Source organism: Macaca fascicularis, chromosome 11 (assembly GCF_037993035.2).
Source record: "Macaca fascicularis isolate 582-1 chromosome 11, T2T-MFA8v1.1".
NCBI classification, from domain to species: domain Eukaryota; kingdom Metazoa; phylum Chordata; class Mammalia; order Primates; family Cercopithecidae; genus Macaca; species Macaca fascicularis.
In genome coordinates this window covers 65229969-65253192 of record NC_088385.1, presented here as the reverse complement: position 1 = coordinate 65253192, position 23224 = coordinate 65229969, and the positions used below count along the sequence as shown (strand labels likewise).

Genomic DNA, 23224 nt, shown 5'->3' with positions numbered 1-23224 from the left:
TCTGACCCTGCTGAGTCCTCCGACCCAAGTAACCCACTGGGTCTGCCTTCTATCTCTCCTAGCCTTGTTACAGAGTTTATTTTCAGAAGCCTTACTGGAAAAAGCTGTTTCTTAGAAGGAAATGACTACCTTTCAGTAAGAACTCTCTACTAATCTGGTAGGAAAATGGTTGGATCTGTCGCTCCTCATTTTTATACAGTCTGAGTTTTCCTGACAGTCAGATGCCTTAGGCATAGCACACTCCACAGTCTGGCTGCTTCCTGGGTCTCTAGCATCTTCCCACATGGAACCGTGTCTTAGCACAGTTTGCACAGGCATGCTCTCTAATGGGAATATTTACTCTCACCCCTCCTTTGTCTCCCTGACAACACCCGCTCTTCCTCCAGGGATTGGCTCCATCTACCTCCTCTTTACAACTTCCCCCAAGCAGAGTTGACCCTGCTTTATTTTGTCCCCCAGCATATCTGGGACCATTTTGCCTACATAGTACAGTATTTGTCAGCTGAATGGTATCATTGTTTGTCTCCTCACATAGGAATTCCCAAGGGACAAACATTTTGTATAATTCTTACTTAAACTTAATCTCCCTGGGTCTCAGTTTCCTTATCAAAAAATAGTGATGATAATATTTCCTATCCCATAGGGTTATTAGAAGGATTAAATGCATAAATATATGCAAAACAGACTAGTTCCTGGCACATGGAAGTGATCAATAAGTGTTAGCTGTCGTTATTCATGACATTTATCACACTCAGACATTATTTTAATACATTTGCTTACAGTCTTTCAACCTGCTTAGAAAGCAAGCGCCAGAATGGCAGATATTTCTGTCTGTTTTGTTCACTAGTGTATCTGCCAGAGCCTGGGGACTCTATCATATGCCTGGTACACAGTAGGCACTCAATAATAATTTGATGAACAAATACATAAGTCAATAAAACTTAAGCAGCTAACATTATGCCTGTTATATAGTAGGAACATGATACAAGTTTTTTTTTTTAATTTAAGTAGATTTTTTTCTTTAGTATCATTTTTACCTACCAGATTCTGAAACTACACAATTGCGTTTTCAATGAAGTACTATCCTGAATTTAGATGAAAGACATATCATCTTCATAACTAAAAGTTTCCTTCTACTAATTCACTTTGGTTCAAGGTTTCCTCATCTCCTGTATTTTCTGTTCAGTTGCAAGAGGTTTTGGAATACTTTCTCCAGGTGTTAAAGAAATCCTTTAAAGTATGAGTCAGGATACTGTGAAAGATACATAGAATCTCAGGACCCCAAACTCAGTATGCCAAAAGGAAAGTTAAGCTTGGAAATTGTCACCCATACTGTTTTCCTTTTATTCCCAGATAACTGTAATTTCACAGCCCATGTCATAGCGTCGCTTCCCCTACTCCTTATTTTCACATGTAAAGTGTAGGTTTACTGAGGCTACTCAGAGTCTCACAAGAATGTAATGACCTGCCTCACTGCCTACACTCCTTCCCCTCCCTTCCCACCCCTCCACCCACCCACCTCCCCTCCCCCCCGCCCTGCCCACTGTACTTGCTGTTTTTTCTTTAAATACCAAAGTTCACAAAATCCCCTTTGGAAAAAGCACAGATGACAGATGCTCCTGTGATTCATGATTTTTCCCTGGTGAGTCCTCAACTTTGGCTAAGTAAACCTCTAATCAATTGAGACCTGACTCAGTCACTTTTTGGTTTATAATGCTTATTTAAATTTAAATTCATTGAGGCTAAATAAAACATTCTTTTCCTGAATCACACTAGCCACACCTAAAGTGCTCAATAGCCGTATGTGGCTAGTGGCTACCATACCAGACAGTGCAGATATAGAACACTCCAATCATTACAGAAAGTTCTATTAGATAGGCCTGGTCGACTAAGTTATGCTTCAGGAACAAACACCACCAAAATCTCAGAGGTTTCATGCAGCAAAAGTTTCTTTCTGTGTACACAAAGTTTACTTCAGGTCAGGATGACTCTAAGGTACTACCTTCCATGTGCTAGCTCAGAATTATAAGCCATTTTGTTTTTGTGGCATTTCTATATCCACATATATTTCCATGACTACAGCGGCAGGGAAGAAAACAAACATGCACCAGTTCTTATGTGCTTCCACCTGTAAATGACAGCCACACCTAACTTTGAGGGCCTGGGAAGCCCAGTGCTCTTTGAACACAGAAATAAAAAGAAATTAGTAAACATGAGTAGTATCTGCCACATTTAGCACGACTAAGTTTGTGTTCAAACAACCTCCTTTAGAAACTGGTTATCTTACCAAGGATTTGACTGGAATGGCATGCTTTCCTTTAAGGAATCAAACTTGACTTATAGGGCCAATAAAAGCCCCTTGGGAAAAGTGGCTTCATACCTTGCCTACATAGGCCCTGTGCAGGGTTCCTGACCTGTGCTAAGTACACAATGTCACTTTCTGACAGGCCCAGGAGCCCCACATAACCTTGGGACCTCAAGAGAAAAGGAATGTACCCAGTTCATAGGTATTTAAGGGTACAAACCCATGGCTGAGCTTGGCTTTAAAAAAGTCTTCTCTGAGATTCCTCATGGAACAAAGTTCCATCAAAACCAATTTTAAAAGGCTATGTTAAAAAAAAGTATTATTCTTGCTGTACTTCATACAAATAATCATGCCAAGTATAATAAAGCAAATCAGTCTTACCATAATTTGTCTTTAGTAAAAATGGGAAACTGCAGGGAGAAAAAAATATGTTTCAAGAACTATGTACATTCATTATTAGATTCTAGTCTCATTTTTAAGCTTGTTTAAGCTCTTTTCCTACAATTTAGACTAACCCTGCTTATTCCTGTAAACCAACCAGTGATCTCTGGCTGTAGCTCAAAAGAAACAAGAGGGATGTGTAATGTAAAAAAGTCTGGATCAATATTCTAATTCTGGGCATATATTGGAAACAGCTAGCAACCCCATATCAGCTTGGTTCAACAGTTGCTCACTTCATGGAAAGCCTTCTAATTTGGTTTCTTTGGGGTAATTTTGCTTATTTTGCTTTACTGTTATGAAATACATTTACTGTTGTACTTCTTTGTGTAGGAATACAGGATAAGCTTACTGAATGTTTTCTTAAATTGAACACTTATTAATCTTCCAGATATTACCTTTTGTCAGAGTTATGAATGGCCCTTACCATGCTGATGCTTTCTGACCGAGTTTGTCTCTCTCCTTAATACAAAGGACCCTAATAGTCAGGCAGGAATATCATCACTCCTATCCAGCCTGAAGAATTTACAGAAGATGGATCTTCATCCTCCTACAACCCTTAGGATTAAGGGTTCTCTTATAAAAGGGAGGGGGTAATATGTCAAAGCTGTTTGAACCAGAGCAGTTCCATCTTGAATAGGTCCTGGGTAAAATAAGGCTGAGACCTGCTGGGCTGCATTCTCAGTAGTTTAGATATTCTAAGTCACAGGATGAGATAGGAGGTCAGCACAAGATAAAGGTCATAAAGACCTTGCTGATAAAATAGGTTGCAGTAAAAAAGCCAGCCAACACCCACCAAATCCAAGATGGCAATGGGAGTGACCTCTGGTTGTCCTCACTCCACATTGTGCAATAATTACAATGCATTAGCATGCTGAAAGACACTCGCACCACTGCTGTGACAGTTTACAGATGTCATGGCAATATCCGGAAGTTATCCTATACTGTCAAAAAGGGGGAGAAACCTTCAGTTTGGGGAACTGCCCATCCCTTTCCTGGAAAACTCATGAAAAATCCACTCCTTGTTTGGCATATAATCAAGAAGTGACAAAAAGTATCCTTAGTCAAGCAGCCCAAGCTGCTACTCTGGCTATGAAGTAGCCGTTCTTTTATTCCTTTACTTTCTTAATAATCCTGCTTTCACTTTATGGAGTAAAAAAAAAAAATGATCTCCTTGTGTGTGCCCTCCTGTAATGAAGACTATGGCTTCCTCACTGTCATTGTAGAAACACAGTAGAGACTGTCATAAATGCTACTTCTCTACATCTTTCTCTTTGCAATCATTTTTAAATCTGATGTCTCAGGTTTTGACCTCAGCATGATTTAACCCATTTTCTACAATACCTCAGAATGACCAAATCATTTTTCTTCTCAAATCCTTCTGCAGTTCCTTACTGAATACAGATTAAAATGCAGTCTTTTGGCTGGGTGTGGTAGCTCACACCTGTAATCCCAGCATTGTGGGAGGCTGAGGTGGGAGGATTGCTTGAACCCAGGAGTTTGAGACCAGCCCAGGCAACACAGTGAGACCCCATCTCCATTCTAAAACAAATTTTTAAATTTGTTTAATTTTAAGAAATGCAATCTCTTTAACATGAGATTCAATGTCTCCCAGAATCTGGCCCACCTGCTCTCCCGAACTTATCTCCCATCATGCCCTGCACTCCAGCATGACTGCACATATGGTTGTTTTACTCCCTGGTCTTTTGCATAATTCCCTTACCTTATGCTCTTACTCTCTCTGCCTGAATGTCCTTTCTCTCCTTCCCTATCCATCGTAGTTCTCTCAGCCTTTTAAATGCCACCTTCTGTGACTTCTTCAGTTAAAATTAACCTTCATCCCATATTCTCCCATAGCTTATATCTTACTCTGGTTATGTATCTCTTATAAGCAGCTTGAGGAAAAAAATGTAGTCTTATTCATCTTGATCATCTTACCGAAAGCTAGGAACATACGGCAGTCTGTGCTTAGTAAATGTTTGGTGAATTTAATAAAACTTTCCCTGAGAAGCCTTTCTTCAGAAATTTTCCACCCAAACTATTATCGTCTTGCAGAAAAAAAACTATATTCACAGATTAGAAATGCAATTTTTATTTTTCAATAAGCAACCAAATAGATTTGGGTTGAAAATATAAGGAGTAGACGAATACCTTAAAATTCAAAAGAAATTACTCGGTGTTTCACTCCTAAGAAAAGTAAACATTTAAGTCATGTTGAATCAGCATTTTCTAAGACTTTGGAGAAATGAAAGACTATATTTTAAACGTTTTTAATAGAAATTGGGAAAATTAAAGCATATCTAAAAATAGCCTGCAAGAACTTCCTGTGTCCTTGAAATATATGTATATGCTTTAATGTGGTAAGAGAACATAATTATGAATTACCTCTAAAATTTCAATATCATTAAGAAGGCATTGAAAAGAGATTTTGAAAATAGATAGCAAAGACTTAAACTAGAAGAAGGAAGTATAAGGAAAGATGTGATTTGTTAAATTATAGGAGAATAAGATAAAATACTTCTTGAAATAATAGAAAATGGAAAAAGGAAAGACATTATCTCAAAACATCTGGAGATGAATGATAATCATTTCCAAATAGGATGAAAACCTAGAAGAAATATTATCTCAATGATAGTCTACATAAAAGCAAAAAGCTGTGAGGCTTTTCCAGTCACTTACAGAGATTATCTGTAAACTAGAAGGTGGATGACAAACTGATAAAGATGTAACAGGCTATTTCCTGAGAGAATGTTCTCTAGGGTCTCTGTGGGAGAAAAGATATTACAGCTGATTTTTCAAATTTGAGTTTTTAAAAGTTTAGCTCTATTAAAAAATATGCCCTTCCTCATTTTCACAGGATCACGGGGAACATATAATCACTCTTTCAAATACCCCTTTTGGAGTAGAGCAGCTGCTTTTCTTACAGATGGCCCAAATCATCAAAACATCATGGTGGGTGAGTTCTCTCCTAGAAAAGTCAAGGAAAAACATCAACACTGTCTGATGAGCCAGTCATAAAGACGGTAAAGAGTCTCTTTGTGCCCAGATGGCTGATCGCATTCTTTAACCCTTACCTTTGATTCTGCTGTGGTGCTCATGCTAAATAGATCAGCTCCATTAATGTAGTATCCCCTGGGATCAGAGTACAGGTGCCGTCTCCATCCAGGGAAGTGAGCTGTGCTCAGAGAAAAACTGTGCTATAGCCACAGGAGGTTGCTCTCTGGTGGTCATCCAGCTCACAAATTAATGTCATTGGTTGCAGAATCTGGGTCAAGATCCCCAATTCTTGAGGGTGGGAGAGAGAGTGTCTAAATTTCTTTTAAAAATGTATTCATGGACTCCAGTGAAAGAGTTTCTACCCAGGCTAGAGGACAAACCAGATGGCTAGGTCCCAATTTGCCCTAAGATTTAAATATGTTATAGGACATGAAAAATGAGAGTCTCTGAGAAAATACAGAGAATGCAGGCTCCATTCTAGAAGAGCAGCAAGGCCTTAAAAGATCTAACTCTTTAAGGCCTAGAATAGATGTCTCAGAAGTGGGGCTGGCTGGGAATGACTCGTGCTGTTCCAAATAAGACAGTAAGAATCTGCTCTATGCCCCTATGGGACACTGACCCAGATTCTGCCATCTGACCTTTTCTGTCCTCAGTCTGATTACCAAGCCAGAGCTGGTCTGGAACACACATCTTTTCTTCTTGGTATCTAATGCCTCAATCCATTGTATAGCTAGCCCTCCTGACCTGTTCTTGCTTTGGCATTACCCACCACTTTGTCCCAATCTTCACCTATCTCTTAGGCTCCAGGATACCATGTTCCCCATCAACCCTAGCCTGTTGGTTCACATCTCCAGCAGAAATTTGCAGAAACCACAGGAACAAAATGAGCCTTTGCTCCAACTGACCCCACAGGATAGCAGAAAGACACCCAAGCTCTGCCCTGGGCAACAGAGACAGAGACAAACATCACATTGCTCACAACATGTCTCTCACTTTGCCATGACTTGAACACAGCATCCACTCGAATACCCTGATATCTTCCTTCATGATGTCTTCTCTATAAAGGAAACCTCTTTCCATCTACTTCCCCCTTAGTGCCCATCTCCACCTCTATTCCTACCACTCATTAAGCCAGTGCTAGGGCATGTAGGGTTCATATATTCCCTAACAGAAACAGAGTCATTGGGGATTTCCAAATTGGTTAAGATTATAACCCTGAAGTCAGGTAGAATCCCAGCTCTCCCTTCTTCTAGCCATAGTAACATGTTCATAAAATTAGTCTGATATTCATTTTTATTTTTAAATCTCCAAAAGACTATTATAACTAATCTCATAGGTTTGGCATGAAGATTGTATCAGATAATGTGTACGATGTACCCAATACAATATCCAGCTCATAGCAAGCATTTAATAAGGTAAAATATTATCCCAAGTATAGACCATACAACAGAGACACTATCTATCATGTTCATCATTGTATCCCCAAAACTTAACACAATGCCTGGTATATAGTGGGCACTAAATAATTATTTGATGAACGAATCAAATAGTAACAAAATGCACAATTGTATTCAGTATCCCTCCTCTCCCACCTGTTCGCATATAAGAAAAAGAGTAAAGGCAAGGTCCATTAGACAGATCACTATTTAATAGACCTAGAATAGTCAGCTATAATCTAAACAAAATTAGTTCTCAGGGGACATGCAATTAGGTTTAAGTAGAGAAAGGGACAATGTTCAAGGCATATTGTGAACACATGGACAGACTGTGCCAGTGGTCTGCATAATGCACTCTCACTGTTCCTGTATTTCCTGAGCAAAGGCTTCCAAGGTCAGCAGACAAACCTCTGCACAGTCATGTCCTGGAGGAATGCTCTGGGACTCCCATGCCCAAGATGGATCTTCTGCCAGGTTTCTCTCTCGTCCCTGAAGGCATTTGTGGCAGTTAAGAATTGGGTTTGTGTGCAAGTAACAGAGATCTGTTTTCCATGGTTTAGACACGTAAGTTTATTGTTAATTACGAAGTCTGAGGATAGCAGCTGCTGTCACTAGCACAGCAGCTCAAAGATTTCAGGGACCTGTCTTTGTGTGGCCTTTTACTCATTATCCCTAGCATCCAAATATCATGTCCACATTGCAGGCATGAAGAAGGAGAGAAAGAAAAAGCCAAAAAAGCACAGCATCTGTAGCAGAAAAACAACTGTTTTCAGAAGCCAAACACTGTAGTTTATGCATCATTGGCCAAAATTTTATCACATGACCTCCCCTAGGTCAAGAAAGATTTGGAAATGTAGGTTGTTGTTTTTTTCAGCTAGGCATATTGATGCCCTAAAAAAAAAAAAAAAAAAAAAAAATCCGTGAGTAAAGCAGGATGGGCAATGGATACAGGGTAAGCAACCAGCACACTCTGCACTAGCACTATACATGTCCTGAGACTGGAATGAATGACAGCCAGGGTTTCTTACTGAACTCTTCATTCTTAATCACTCCCTCTACCAAGCTATTTCAAAAATATCAAGTCTTTCAATGACTGCCTAAAGCTCAATTGTCCTTCATCCTCTTGAGTTAGAGAGCTATCCCTGCTGCCAGGTCAGTGACAGGTATTCACCTTGGAGAAAGATGCTTTTAATATAACAGTAGAGTCAGTCTCATCGCCGGTCAAGAAAAGCTGCTTCTCTCCCCTCATAAAAAGGCATCTCCAAATCAATAGAAAAAACTGGATCAATGTATTTTTCATTGCCTTACATATCAAAAAGGCAAAAGAGTTTTGCCCTTCTGCGCAGTGGAATCCATATAAGGAAGCTTCACTACATCCTCATTGCTTTCCAGTCAGTTAAAGATTCTCCTACACATAGAGGGGAACACTGGGGCCTTTAGCAGGGCGGAGGGTGGGAAGAGGGAGAGGATCAGGAAAAATAACTAATAAGTACTAGGCTTAATACCTGGGTGATGAAATAATCTGTACAACAAATCCCCGTGACACAAGTTTACTTATGTAACAAACCTGCACATGTACTCTTGAACTTAAACTTTTATATATATATAATATATATTTTTTAATTATATAAAATATATATTATATATGCTATATAAATTATATATTATATACGCTATATAAATTATATATTATATACATATATTTAAATTATATATATTATTTAATTATATATATTATTATTTAAATGCTCATGGCTACGAAAAGAAAATATTTCACAGAGCACCAATATCCCCAGGTGAGTTTGGAAATATATCTAGAGCAGCCTCTCTAATCTCACAAGAACAAAACAGCCAAAACATAGGCCTCAATACATCTCTTGCAGTGGGAAACCAAAATATAACTTAACTCCCCACGAAGCATCTCAGCTTCCTGGAAAGTTAGGCAATGAGTCCACTCAATGAAATTCCACTGAAGACACTCAATGAAAATTTCCAAACCCATAGCTATGAGCCCTTTACTCCCCCTAAAGCACAATTACTCCTTTCATATATCGAATCAGGCACAAAACCACACTCTCAGTTCACACACTCCCTCATTCTAAAACTCAAGCTGATTCGTAAGAGCAGTGGAGATGGTGACTTTATACTAATGTGAATACAGCCTAGAGGCCTTGAGCCTTGTTCCCAGCTGTGTCCCTGAAAGGGAAGGTTGGAGAGTAGGGTAATGAGCAAAATATCACAGACCAGAAAAACAAACATTGAATGCCCATCTCGCCAGGCCGAGTTCTAGAATTCTTCTAGAGTAGATGAGTTCAGTGAAGAACCTCAAACCTTTAGGGATGTTGTTCCACTTACCTCTCTGGCCTCCCCTCCTGACCTCCCCTCTTCCTGCTCTGCATTCAGCGTGCACATCAAGCATGCTCCCTCTAGCCTCTGCTTTTATGCATGCTGCTCCCCTGCCTAGAACACTCCCCCACCTCATTCTTGCCCTCCGCTTGGCTAACTCCTACGTGTTCCTCAGGATACAACTTGGACATCACTTGTAAGTTAAAGATCTCACCTCTATACTTCCATCATTTCCCTTATCAAGCACCTGCCATAAATACAGCTATAATACAACTCACACTTGCCTGTTTGTAAATCCTTCCTCTCAATCCCACAGTAAATTCCAAGAGGGAGGCAGCTGAGGCAGCCTTGTCTGCAGGTGCATCCCCCATGTCTGTGACTGTACCTGCTACATAGTAGGCACTCATTAGAAGTTTACTGAATCAGTGAGTATCTAAAAGCAGGTGCAGGTCCAGACAGGTGGCCTCATGTTCTCTCTCAGAGCTGGCTAGCCAGAATTTTCTCCCAGTCACATACCTGGATTCACTCTGATACTAAGAACATGCAGATGAAGAGAATAAAATGTGGATGATTCATGGTATAGCGCCACAACTAGGGAAACAACTCATTAATAGCTCAACGGGTGAAAGGTCAGAAGCATCATATTGGCGATTGATGTGTCTGTATGAGTTTCTTTGTAAATTTGAGGGAAGGGTTGTTTGTCTTTTCTTTTGTTTACCAGTATATTTCCATATTATTTTCTTCTTCTGATAAGTTACATCTGGTTTTGTTCCAGGCAATTTAAAACATTTTGTATAAATTCAACCACCACCATGACTTTAAAAAGGTATAAGCATACCAAAATCATTGTGGCCCAAGAGAAGTCATGACAGCCTTCTGTAATTAAAATAGAAGTACATACGATCATGTTGGGAGAATCTCAACAAGCCAGCGGGAGTTGATGGGTGCAGCACACCAACATGGCACAAGTATACATATGTAACAAACCTGCACGTTGTGCACATGTACCCTAGAACTTAAAGTATAATAAATAAATAAATAAATAAATAAAAGAATGGGGAAAAAGCATAAAATGAGTTGTTTTGCTTCCGATTCGAGGCTGTCTCCCCACAGGCAGAACAAGTCTGGCTGAATCAAAATCTGTGTTCCAGGGTGTTAGCTTTCTTATCCGAATCAGGCTGTAGGTAACTTGGGGACATTTTTCTCTCTCCTTCAAATAACACCACTAACAGCACCCCTCAGTGTTAATATCGCCCTCACAAGCCTGCCATAGCACTAGATCTAAAACTCTCTTAAAACAGTTACCACACCACTTGGCTCTGAAGACATAATAAGTATTTGTATCTGTCACTTCAACCAGTTGTGAACTCCTAGAGGGGAAAGAGAGACCACTTCCTTCCACCTTGGAGTCCTACGTAACACCCAGCCATTCAGTATGCGTAGGTTTCCTGATACTTCTTTGGAGGTGGGAATGTCAAAGAAACTGGAATTTGAAACATTTAACTGGGGCTCACTAAATATTTTTGACTTTTTAAATGATGTTTAATTCCATGAAACCAACAGCGTTCTAGTAATTATGCTTTTGATTATTTTCCCTCCATATCTTATGACTGTTTTGACACTGTGTAGCTTGAGTATTTTTAAATAGTTATTGAATTGCTTCAAAATCCCATTAACTCTTACCTTTTATCTAGTGCACTTATTCTTTTAATCCATGAAATTTGGCTAATGGAAATTGATTTATTTCTTCTAAGTGTCATTTTCTTGCCACATCTAACCCACATCCTATGTTACTAAGCTTATAGGTTTGTTATGCAGTCATTTCTGGTGTTAAGTTTGTAAATGATGCTTATATTTCTTATACCTGAAGAATAATGCTTTGTTATCTTTCCAGGACTAATTAATCTATAATATCTTGGTTGGTTTCAATGGGATTTTCACTTTTTTCCAGCAGAAAACTAAGTCAGATCATTACCGTCTCATTCAACATATATTTAAATGCTCCAGATCTTTAAAGGTGATTGTTGCTATTGTCATTTATTACAATGATTTAGGAACTATTCACTATGTAAAACTGACCTTAGTACTACACTGTGGGAAAGAAGATGCCTTGCTTATCCTTGTCTTTGATAACTTTCATGTGCTGTTAACTAGCCGTGTGACCTTAGGCAAATCACTGGACGTCTCTGAGCTTTAGTTTCCATATCTGTACCTAAGTCACAGGATTGTTGGAATAATTGCATAAGAAAACATTTGAGAAAGTTTCAGGAAAGATGTCCACTGCGTAATAGAGGGTTATATAAGAGTTTATCTTCCTTTATCTTCCTAAAGTAGCTCCCTTTTTCCTATTTCTATTCTATATCCTAAGGGTCTTATTGTCAGACCACTTAATGATACTTTAATAGGGTCCGTCTAATGGAAGACTCTAAAAGTCTGAAAAAAAATTAATGTTCAAAAGATATGAATGTTGGGCATCAGGAGAGGTGAGAGGGGAGAATTCAGAGGCCAGAGGTACCTCCTGGCCCCATCAAACTACATTGTATTAGGCTATGCTTTCTGTCCTCATCTAAGGGCCTGTCCTCTGGGCTCATTCTTACAGTCAAGCAAAAAGAGAACAAAAAGTTTGGGTTTTCAGGATATTTGATAGTAGATAAGTCACTTGGGAAACAGTGCAACTTCCCTCTGAATTTTGGCCACAGGGTTCCATACCACTATAATGAGGAGAAAAGAGAGAAAGATTTTTTTAAAATCTTTAGAAATTAAAGACATTATGGACTCTCAGAAGCAGGTGCCCTACTGGCTATCAGCACATTACTCTTTTGGGGTCCCATTGTTTTTAAAGCTTTAACATGGAGTACTTTGAAATTCAATGACAAAATAAAATGATGGGTGTGGTCAGGTGTATCTTATAGCTTTTCAATTCTCCTGTAACATGGGGATTTTCTATGAGGATTTTTAAATGCTTCTTACTTTTATTAAGTGTCAGTTCTGCTGCTCAGCAGTAATTAAACTGAAAGAAAAATGTCAAGAATGATAAATTACTATTACAGGTTTATTCTTTCTTTTTTTTCAGAAACTAGTCAGCCCTGTATCATGAGATTCAAAAATATTAACTTTGAGGATATTGAAGAAGAAAGCCTTCCTACTATGTTATTTTCAATAAATGCTGTTTCAAATCCATGTAAATTTTAATGTCTAGGATTTAAATATAATCCATGTTGTCTGAATACCCCCATGTCTATTTTTAGAACTACTTGACCCTGCAGAAGTAAGCTACCATAGCTGAAACAGGCATACATGGCCAAGTTTGTTACTTGACTAAGTGTCAATAACTTTATATTTCAATATTTAACATAGAGAATGAGGTGGGGGTTAGTGAATAATTTTTCTGAATCAAGTCAGTCATCATTAAAGTTTTTTAGAGATAATTTTCCAAGTGTCTCTGGTATTTTCATCCAAATAGAGCCTTAGAGATCATGAGTAAGAGCATTAAAAGCCAATTACTTTTCTAAGCTTTATATTCCAGACTTTAAGTCTCCTTATTTGAGATAATTACTTTTCCAGCTTATTTCTCAAACCAACAGAAGTTAATAAGCAGGATGGAAGTATAGAGCAATTTAAAGACCCCCCCAACAATTGATTAGTTTTGGATGATAGTATCCAATTTCAAGGAGGGAATATGTAAAATCTAGTCTTCAAATCATTAGTATTAATAAAAATGTACCCATTTATCTTACAGAAGCATTATATCAGTCCAATTGAGTTAGACACATCACTGGCTCACTCTCAGTCAAAGCTAATTTCCAACATTTAGTTGGAGACAATAATTTCTGTAAAAGTAGCTGAGAGATTAGAGAAACAACCTACAATAAGACATGGTCTCTGGGAAGTGTAGACCCTCCACATGTAAAGATTTGTGTGTGGAAACCAACACAGAGGAGACTTGGTAACTGTGTACATTGGGAATTGTGGTGTTTCATGTGTTACATAAATCAAAGAGTTAAAAATATTAGGTAACAAGAATATTAGGAAATAAGAAAGAAGATTTCTTTTCTTCCTGGGTATAATGGAGTTTTACTAGAAGAATACCTTCTGGATAATGAGAATTGAAAGGGGAACTGTGCACATGAAAGAACTTGGAAACGGATATGAAGGGATTTGAATATTACCAAGTCAATGGTCAATTAAAGACTATGCCTTTCCACCCACATCTAGCCGCTGTATGTTCGAGAAGCTCAAGACTAAATAAATCTCACTTTGAGAATAAACGAAGAGGAAAAATTCACACTTGGAACTATAGAAAGAAATTTCAGAGAAAAAAATTAAAAATATTCTAAAGACTACAAAGAAGAGTAGACTCTTAAAATGATTGACTTTCGTAAATAGAAGATACTGACTGATTTCATTGATTGATTTAAATCAGTATTTATTTCATAAAATAGAGTCCACACCTGCACTACAACAAATGTTAAGAAAGTTCTACAAGTAGAAGGAAAATGATAATATATTAAAATTCATATATACAGAAAGGAATAACCTGTGCTGGAGTTGGTAAATACATAAGTAAATAAAAATATTTTTTCTCATTTGTTAATTTGTTTTATGCTTAAAGCAAAATAACAATAATGTATCGTGAAGTTTGGAACATTTGCAGAAATGAAATATACGGCAGCGAAAGCCCAAAGAATAGGGAGGGGATACTAAAATTTTGCTGCTGTAAGAGTCTTGCATTTCATGTGAAGTAGTGTAATAGTATTTCATAGTAGGCTCTGATAAGTTTTAAAAGGTATATTCTAAACTCTAGAGCAACCACTAAGAAAAATAGCAAAAAGAATAGCAAATAAATCAATAGTTGAAATAAAATACTTAAAATTACTTAATATGAAACAAAGAAAGATTTTAAGGAGTAATATAAATAGTGTAACAAATAAAAAACAAATATGAGAAAGTAGATTTAAACTCAACCATATTAATAATAACATTAAATATAAATGGTCCACACACTCTGATTAAAAGCTAGAGATTATGATTTCATCAAAAAGCTTCATCATTATCAGCTTCATTATCCTATTTAAAGAAATTCCTAACTGATACAGATAAGTAATTCAGTAGTTCTTTCTAGAACAATTAGTTTACCTTTCAGAAAAGAAAAATGAAATTAGATCCCACCTTGGACATTAGAGAAAAGTAAACTTGAAATAAATTAATAAGTTGAATTTAAAAAGTAAAATCATGAATTAACTGAATGAAAATATAGATCAGGATTTATCTGATATTAGGATAAGTTTTTTTAAGCAGTGATAAAAACAAACCATAAAGGCATACTTATAATATAGCAAAACTTCAAATGTTTTGCCATTCCAAGCAGACAATTCCACAGAGAAGAAATAAAGATGACTAAAAAACATGGACAAAATATGCTTCATCATTGAGAAGTCAATTTTTAAATATCTAATTGGAAAAGATTTTTAAAAGCATGACATTATTCAATACTCATGAGAATATATGGAATCAGGCATTCTCATAAACCATGGAAGAAGCATGAACACATGCAATGCTTCCAGATGACTATTTACACTATTAATATGTGATTTAAAATATTCATTCCTTTTTAAAACATTTTTGTCCAGTTTTTAAACTCATTTAACAGTATTGAAGATGCCCGTGAATGAAATTTTAGGGTTGGGCATGGTGGTTCGTGCTGGTAATCCCAGCACTTTCAGAAGCAGAGGCAGGAGTATTGCTTGAGGCCAGGAGTTTGAGACCAGCTTGGGGAAAATAGTGAGATTCTGTCTCTAGCAATCAATCACTCAATAAAATGTTAATATAAAAAATAAAGTATGCATATTCATACAATAGAATACTCTGAAATTATGCAAATTATGTTTTGTTTTTTAAAATTTATAGATTCAGGAGGTACATGTGTGCAGGTTTGTTATGTGGATATATTGCGTATGGCGAAGTTTGGGCTTCTAATGTACTCATCACATGAATAATGAACATTGTTATATTGTGTATGGTGGAATTTGGGATTCTAGCGTTCTCATCACACAAATAATGAACATTGTTATATTGTGTATGGTGGAATTTGGGATTCTAGTGTTCTCATCACACAAGCAATGAACATTGTATCCAAAAGGTAATTTTTCAACTCTCACCCTCTTCTCACCCTCATCCCTTTTGGAGCCTCCAGTGTTTATTATTTCCATCTATATGTCCATGTCCAGGTGTACCCATTGTTTAGCTCCCACTTATAAGTGGTATTTGATTTTCTGTTTCTGAGTTATTTCACTTAGGATAATGATCTCCAGCTCCACTCATGTTGCTGCAAAAGACATGATTTTATTCTTTTTTATGGCTGAGTAGTATTCCAGGGTACATAGATACCACATTTTCTTTATCCAGTCCTCCACTGATGGACACTTAGGCTAATTCCATATCTTTACCATTGTGAATAGTGCTGCAATAAACATACAAGTGCCAATATCTTTTTGATATAATAATTTCTTTCCCTTTTCATATATGCCCTGTAGTAGGATTGCTGAATCAGAAGGTAGTTTTTGTTCTTTGAGAAATTTCCGTACTGTTTTCTATGGTGATTGTGCTACTTTATATTCCCATCAACAGTGTATAAGCATTCTCTTCTCTCTGCATCCTTATCAATATCTGTTGGGTTTTTTTTTCTTTAGTTTTTAGGAATAGCCACTGTGACTGGTGTGAGATGGTCTCTTATTGTGGTTTTAGTTTGCATTTCTCTGATAATAAGTGATGTTCAGTATTTTTTCATGTTTGTTGTTCTGTTGAGAATTTTCTGTTCATGTCCTTTGCCCACTTTTTAATGAGGTTATTTCTTTTTTTCTTGTTTAGTTGTTTGAGTCTGTTGTAGATTCTGAATATTTAGTCCTTTGTCAGAAGCACAGTTTCCAAATATTTTCTCCCATTGTGTAAGTTAGATGTTTATTGATCATTTATTTTGCTGTGCAGAAGCTTTTTACTTTAATTAAATCCCATTTGTCTATTTGTGGGTTTGTCACATTTGCTTTTAAGGTCTTAGTCAATTATTCTGTGCATAGGTCAATGTCCTGAAGAGTTTTCCCTAAGTTTTCTTCTAGAATTTTTATAATTTCAGGTCTTATATTTAAGTATTTAATCTATCTTGAGTTAGCTTTTGTATATGTTAAGAGATAGGAATCAAATTTTCTTCTTCTGCATATAGCTATCCAATTTTCCCAGCACCATTTATTGAATAGGGTGTCCTTTCCCCATTGTATATCTCTATCAACTTGCCAAAGATCAGGTGGTTATAGCTATGTGGCTTTATTTCTATTCTCTATTCTGTTCTGTTGATCTATGTGTCTATTTTTATACCAGTACCATGCTGTTTGGATTACTATAGCCTTGAAGTAAAATTTGAAATCAGGTAACGTGATGCTTCCAACTTTGCTCTTTTTGTATAGAATTGTTTAATTCTACTAAATGTAAAAAGAAGAGCTGCTACCATTCCTACTGAAACTATTCCAAAACATTGAAGAGGAAGGACTCCTCCCCAAGTCATTCTTTGAGGCCAGCATCACCCTGATACCAAAAGCTGTCAGAGACATAAAAATAAATGAAAACTTCAGGCCAATATCCTTGATAAACATTGATGTAAAGATCCTAAACAAAATACTTGCAAACCAAATCCAGCAGCACGTCAAAAAACTAATCCACCACAGTCAAGTAGGCTTTATGCCTGGGATGCAAGGCTGGTTCAACATATGCAAATCAATGAATGTGATTCATCATATAAACAGAATGAAAGAGAAAAATCACATGATCTCAATAGATGCAGAAAAGACTTTCGATAAAATTCAACATCGCTTTATGTTAAAAACTCTCAATAAACTAGGTATTGAAGGAACATACCCCAAAACTAATAAGAGCCATCTATAACAAACCTACAGCCAACATAACACTGAATGAGCAAAAGCTAGAAGCATTCCCCTTGAATACCAGCACAAAACAAAGATGCCCTCTCTCACCACTTCCATTCAACATAGTATTGGAAGTTCTGACCAGAGTAATCAGGCAAGAGAAGGAAATAAAGGGCATCCAAATAGGAAAAGAGGAAGTCAAACTATCCCTGTTTGCGGACAGCATGATTCTATATCTAGAAAACCCCGTAGTCATAGCCCAAAAGCTCCTTCCACTGTTAAACAATCTCAGCAAAGTTTCAGGATAGAAAATCCACGTACAAAAATCACTAGCATTCCTATAGACCAACAACAGCCAAGCCAAGAGCCAAATCAGGAATGCAAACCCATTCACAATTGCCACAAAAAGAATAAAATACCCAGGAATACAGCTAACCAGGGAGGTGAAAGATCCCTACAATGCGAATTATAAAACGCTGCTCAAATAAATCAGAGATGATGTAAACCAATGGAAAAACATTCCATGCTCATGGATCGAAATAATCAATATTGTTAACATAGCCATACTACCCGAAGCAGTTTACAGATTTGATCCTATTCCTATCAAACTACCAATGACATTCTTCACAAAATTAGAAAAAAATATTTTAAAATTCATATGGAACCAAAAAAAAAAAAAGTTTGAATAGCCAAGGCAATCCTAAGCCAAAAGAACAAAGCTGGAGGTATCATGTTACCTGACTTCCATACTACAGGGCTACAGTAATCCAAACAGCATAATACTAGTACAAAAATAGACACATAGACCAATGGAACAGACTAGAGAGCCCACAAATAAGGCTGCACACCTACAACCACCTGATCTTCGACAAAGCTGACAAAAACAACCAATGAGAAAAGGACTGCCTATTCAATAAATGTTGCTGGGATATTTGACTAGCCATATTCAGAAGATGAAACTGGACCCCTTCCTTACACCATATACAAAAATCAGCTCAAGATGGATTAAAGACTTAAATGTAAAACCCAAAACTGTAAAAACCCTGGAAGACAACCTATGCAATACCATAGGAACTAGCAAGGATTTCATGAGGAAGATCCCAAAAGCAATCACAGCAAAAGCAAAAATTGACAAATGGGATATAATTAAATTTAAGAGCTTCTGCATAGCAAAAGAAACCATTAACAGAGTAAACAGACAACTTACAGATTGGGAGAAAGTATTTGGAAACTATGCATTTGGCAAAATTCTAATATCCAGCATCTATAAGGGATTTAAATAAATTTACAAGAAAAAAACAACCCCATTAAAAAGTGGTCAAAGGACATGAACAGACAGCTTTTAGAAGAAGACATAAATAGGGTCAACAAACATGTGGGGAAAAAAAGCTCAGTATCACTCATAATTAGGGAAAGGCAAAGCAAAACCACAATGAGATACCATCTCACACCAGTCAGAATGGCTATTACTAAAAAGTCAAAACATAACAGATGCTGGCAAGGTTGTGAAGAAAAGCGAACACTTACACACTGTTGGTGAGAGTGTAAATTATTTCAGCCATTGTGGAAAGCAGTGTGGTGATTCCTCAAAGAGCTAAAAACAGAACTACCATTCAGCCCAGCAATCCCATTACTGGGTGTATACCCAAAGGAATATAAATTGTTCTACCATAAAGACACATGTACACATATGTTCACTGGAGCACTAGTCACAATAGCAAACACACAGAATCAACCTAAATGCCCATTAATGACATATTAAAGAAAATGTGGTACATATATACCGTGGAATACTATGCAACCATAAAAAGATCAAGATCATGTCCTTTGCAGGAACATGGATGGAGCTGGAGGCCATTATCCTCAGCAAACTGACACAGAAACAGAAAACCAAATGCCACATGTTGTGACTTACAAGTGGGAGCTAAATAATGAGATCAAATGGACATCAAGAGGGGAACAACAGACATAGGGGCCTACTGGAGGGTAGAGTTTGGGAGAAGGGAGAGAAACAGAAAAAAACAACTGTTGGGCACTAGGTCTAGTACCTGGGTGATGAAATCATTTACAGAACAAACTCCTGTGACACCAGTTTATCTATATAACAAACCTGGACATGTACCCCAAAACCTAAAATTAGAAAGAAAGAAGAAAGAAAGAAAGAAAGAAAGAAAGAAAGAAAGAAAGAAAGAAAGAAAGAAAGAAAGAAAGAAAGAAAGAAAGAAGAAAGAAAGAAAGAAAGAAAGAAAGAAAGAAAGAAAGAAAGAAAGAGAGAGAGAGAGAGAGAGAGAGAGAGAGAGAGAGAGAGAGAGAGAGAGAGAGAGAGAGAGAGAGAGAGAGAGAGAAAGAAGAGAGAGAGAGAAAGAAAGAAAGAAAGAAAGAAAGAAAGAAAGAAAGAAAGAAAGAAAGAAAGAAAGAAAGAAAGAAAGAAAGAAAGAAAGAAAGAAGGGAGGGAGGGAAGGAGGGAAGGAAGGAGGGAAGGAGGGAAGGAGGGAAGGAGGGAAGGAAGGAAGGAAGGAAGGAAGGAAGGAAGGAAGGAAGGAAGGAAGGAAGGAAGGAAGGAAGGAAACAGATGATCCTAGATTATCCAGGTATCACTAATGGAATCACAAGGGTCCTTATTAGAGCTAGGCAGAAAGATCAGACTCAACAGAAGATATGACAGAAGCAAAAGATTGGAGGTAAGGAATAGGAAAGGAAGAGGCCATACTCAAACAATGCAGGTGACCTTTAGAAACTGAAATAGGGAAGGAAACAGATTCTGCCCTGAAGCCTGCAGAAGGAGCACAGTCCTGAAAATACCTTGGTTTTCGACTTTTGGCCTCCAAAACTTTAAAAGATTAAATCTTGTGTTGTTTTAAGCTCCTGCATTTGTAGTAATTTGTCACAGAAGCCACAGGAAACTAGTACATACAAAGTATTTTTAGTGGCCTCTTTGACCACACTAAAACTTCCTCTGCTGTTGAGTTAAAACTTCCTCTCAATTCTATGCTTTAAACAGTCCTAAGGAGTCCCCTAATGCAGGGCATCTGGTGTCCTGAGTGGGTCCAAGATGTCCAGTCTGCTTCTAGCAGCTGTTCAGAAACTACACTGACAGCATACTCAGCCATGAAGACTCCCATTCATTTCAATGAGGAGAAAGTTTTTAAGCAATTTTGCAAAGGGTAACTATAATTGCAGCTTATATAGTCATAATTATATAATATATGTATAATATAATTATACAGTCATAATTGCAGCTTCAGTGTATCTGCGATGACAGAGGAGAAATCTATTTTGAACAGCGATTATTTTTATTTTCTTTTATTAATTGTGTATTGAAACAAGTAAGGTTCTCTGACATCAAACAGACCAGTTCTGAGGTTTTACCCAAGATAATTGAACAGCCCCAGCTTCTGCAGTGTTTATCAAAATACAAAAGAAAAAGTAGAGGTCATCTTTTTTTGATAGCAAATTGGACTCTTGCAAGCTAAGGGAGAGAAAGCTATGTCATACACGGAGATAGGGTACTTCCAAGGGTCTGCAGGTTTAGAAGCATGGCCTGCCTGGCTCACGCACACTCCTGCTGGTGAGGCCAAAGACATCCCACCAATATGTCTGAGAGAGTGTCAGTGCTGGAGGCAATGCGCCCACTCTGGCCAAATGCTTACCAAGGGACAAGTGGGGCCTGTGTCCCCTGAGCTTGCTGTGGGCAGGTGGATGGGCAGCTGAGCAGTCTAGCGGAGAGTGGACTGGCAATGGGCTCCTAGCCCAGCCCTTAGGAGCCATGGAAGCACAGGGACAAGCACAAGGCTATGGGATGCAAAGTGACCCAAGGACAGGTGAGTCACAGGGATCTCTATTGCAATCATGCAGAATTGATGTGGTCTGACATGCCACCACCTCACATTCCTGAGGGGAACAGCCAAGCTGGTGGCTAGCATCCAGGCCATAACTGCAAACCCACACTGGGCAGGGTCTCCCTTCTGTGTGTTCAAGTGTTCTCAAGTTAGATTTTTAACAATTTTAAAAATGGCTGAGTTCAGGCTTGAAACCAACTACAAAAATGGATCTCAACACAGCTCTAAAACCAGGGGTGCATCCAGTAATCCCAACACAGTGACTCCCGGAGACCAGGTGTCCATGGGCCTACATCCCCTCTCAGCACTGACCAGCACTGCATTGATTTTACTCTTTACAATAAAAAAACAAACAAACAAAAAAAAAACACTGAGTAATCTTGCACGTGACTGCCAGAAACTGTCTTGTCGGAAACAAAATCTATTTACGTTTAATGAAACGCCTGGCCACAGGCTTCATCTGCCACATTTACAGCACAGTGCAATGCACACAATAAACCAAACCACAAAGGCAGTTTCTGGCACTCATAGCACAGAGTTGTTTGCCACATGGGAGTAAAGCAGACATTTTAAGAGGAGGAGGGAGATGGAGAAGGGTGTCACATTCACTTCTAGTTCTGGAGCTGACGGGACAGCCAGTCCAGTCCTTCATGGAGCTGGTCACCACAAGCGCCACAGATGGCCTGAATGTACCAGTTCCTGTGGAGCAGGGAATGCAGCCCCAGCTTGTCTGTGATCTCAGTGGTGTTCATGGTGTTGAGGAGGGCCTACTTGTTAGTGAACACCAGGGGGACCGCATTCCAGAGCTCATCCTGAGCCAACATCCTCATGAGCTCCTCATGGACCTTGTTCATGTGCTCTCTGTCACTACTGTCCTCCATAAAGATCAGGCCTTATGTGTTCTGGAAGTAGTGGCACCACAGAGGCCAGATCTTGTGCTGGCCTGCCGTGTACCACACAGTGAAGCTGATGTTCTTAGACTCCATGGGTCTGCACTGAAGCCTGTGATGGGAGTGGTGGTCACAATCTCACCCAGCATCAGCTTATACAGAATCATCATCTTGCCTGCAGCATCCAGGCCCATCATGAGGACAAGCATTTCTTTTCTGCCAAAAACACCCTTAAAGAGGTTGGTAAAGATATTCCCCATGGACCCTCAGCCTCCCAAGTACCTGGAACTACAGGCGTGCACCACCACACCTGGCTAATATATACATTTTTAGTAGAGAAGGGGGTTTTGCCATGTTGGCCAGGCTGGTCTCGAACTCCTGGCATCAAGTAATCTGCCCACCTCAGCCTCCCAAAGTGTTGGGATTATAGGCATGAGCCACCATGCCTGGCCTCCATCAAATAACTTTAAAAAAAAAACAGTTCTCTCAACTTCCTTGCATCGCTGTCTTCCCTTCACACTCCCTGGAGTTTGTCTCCACATCTAGACTTTCCCTGAGCTTCTGATCACACTGGCAAATATCACACAATTTTCCAATTGCTATCACTCTAACTCAAGGGTCTTATCTGGGCTCCCCTTCCTGCTCCATAACCCCTTCTTCTGTCTTTGGTCAAATCCCTTTTCTACTTCTTGAAGTGATGCTTCAAACTTCATTGTCTCCTTAAGCTTCCTACTCTCCCCTCCGCAATCCCAGCCCTCCCTCAGGAAATTATCTCACTTCACGCTTCATGTGAATTTCAACTTCTTGCCCCCTGTCTCACCACTACCTTCATTTAAGGCCAAGCTTCCTTTCTTGCTTTGTCTCCTCAGAAGATGAGATGTTCCTCCTCTAGTTCAAAACTAACTTCTTTCTTTGGGTTTTAATCTCATTCTGTTTTATTTCTACCTCAAATTACTCCGATTATTACCTGCTCTCTCTCTCCCATTCAATTGTCTGTTTTTCCTCAAAGTATACAGTTGCTCTAGTCATTCTTATCTTTGGAAAAAAAAATATTTGGACT

General features: G+C 38.3%; 1 pseudogene; it reads right to left on the bottom strand.

The window, feature by feature from the left end:
• Nucleotides 1–21885: 21885 nt before the first annotated feature.
• On the bottom strand, nucleotides 21886–22424 carry LOC102123641 (ADP-ribosylation factor 1 pseudogene; annotated as a pseudogene).
• Nucleotides 22425–23224: the final 800 nt, after the last annotated feature.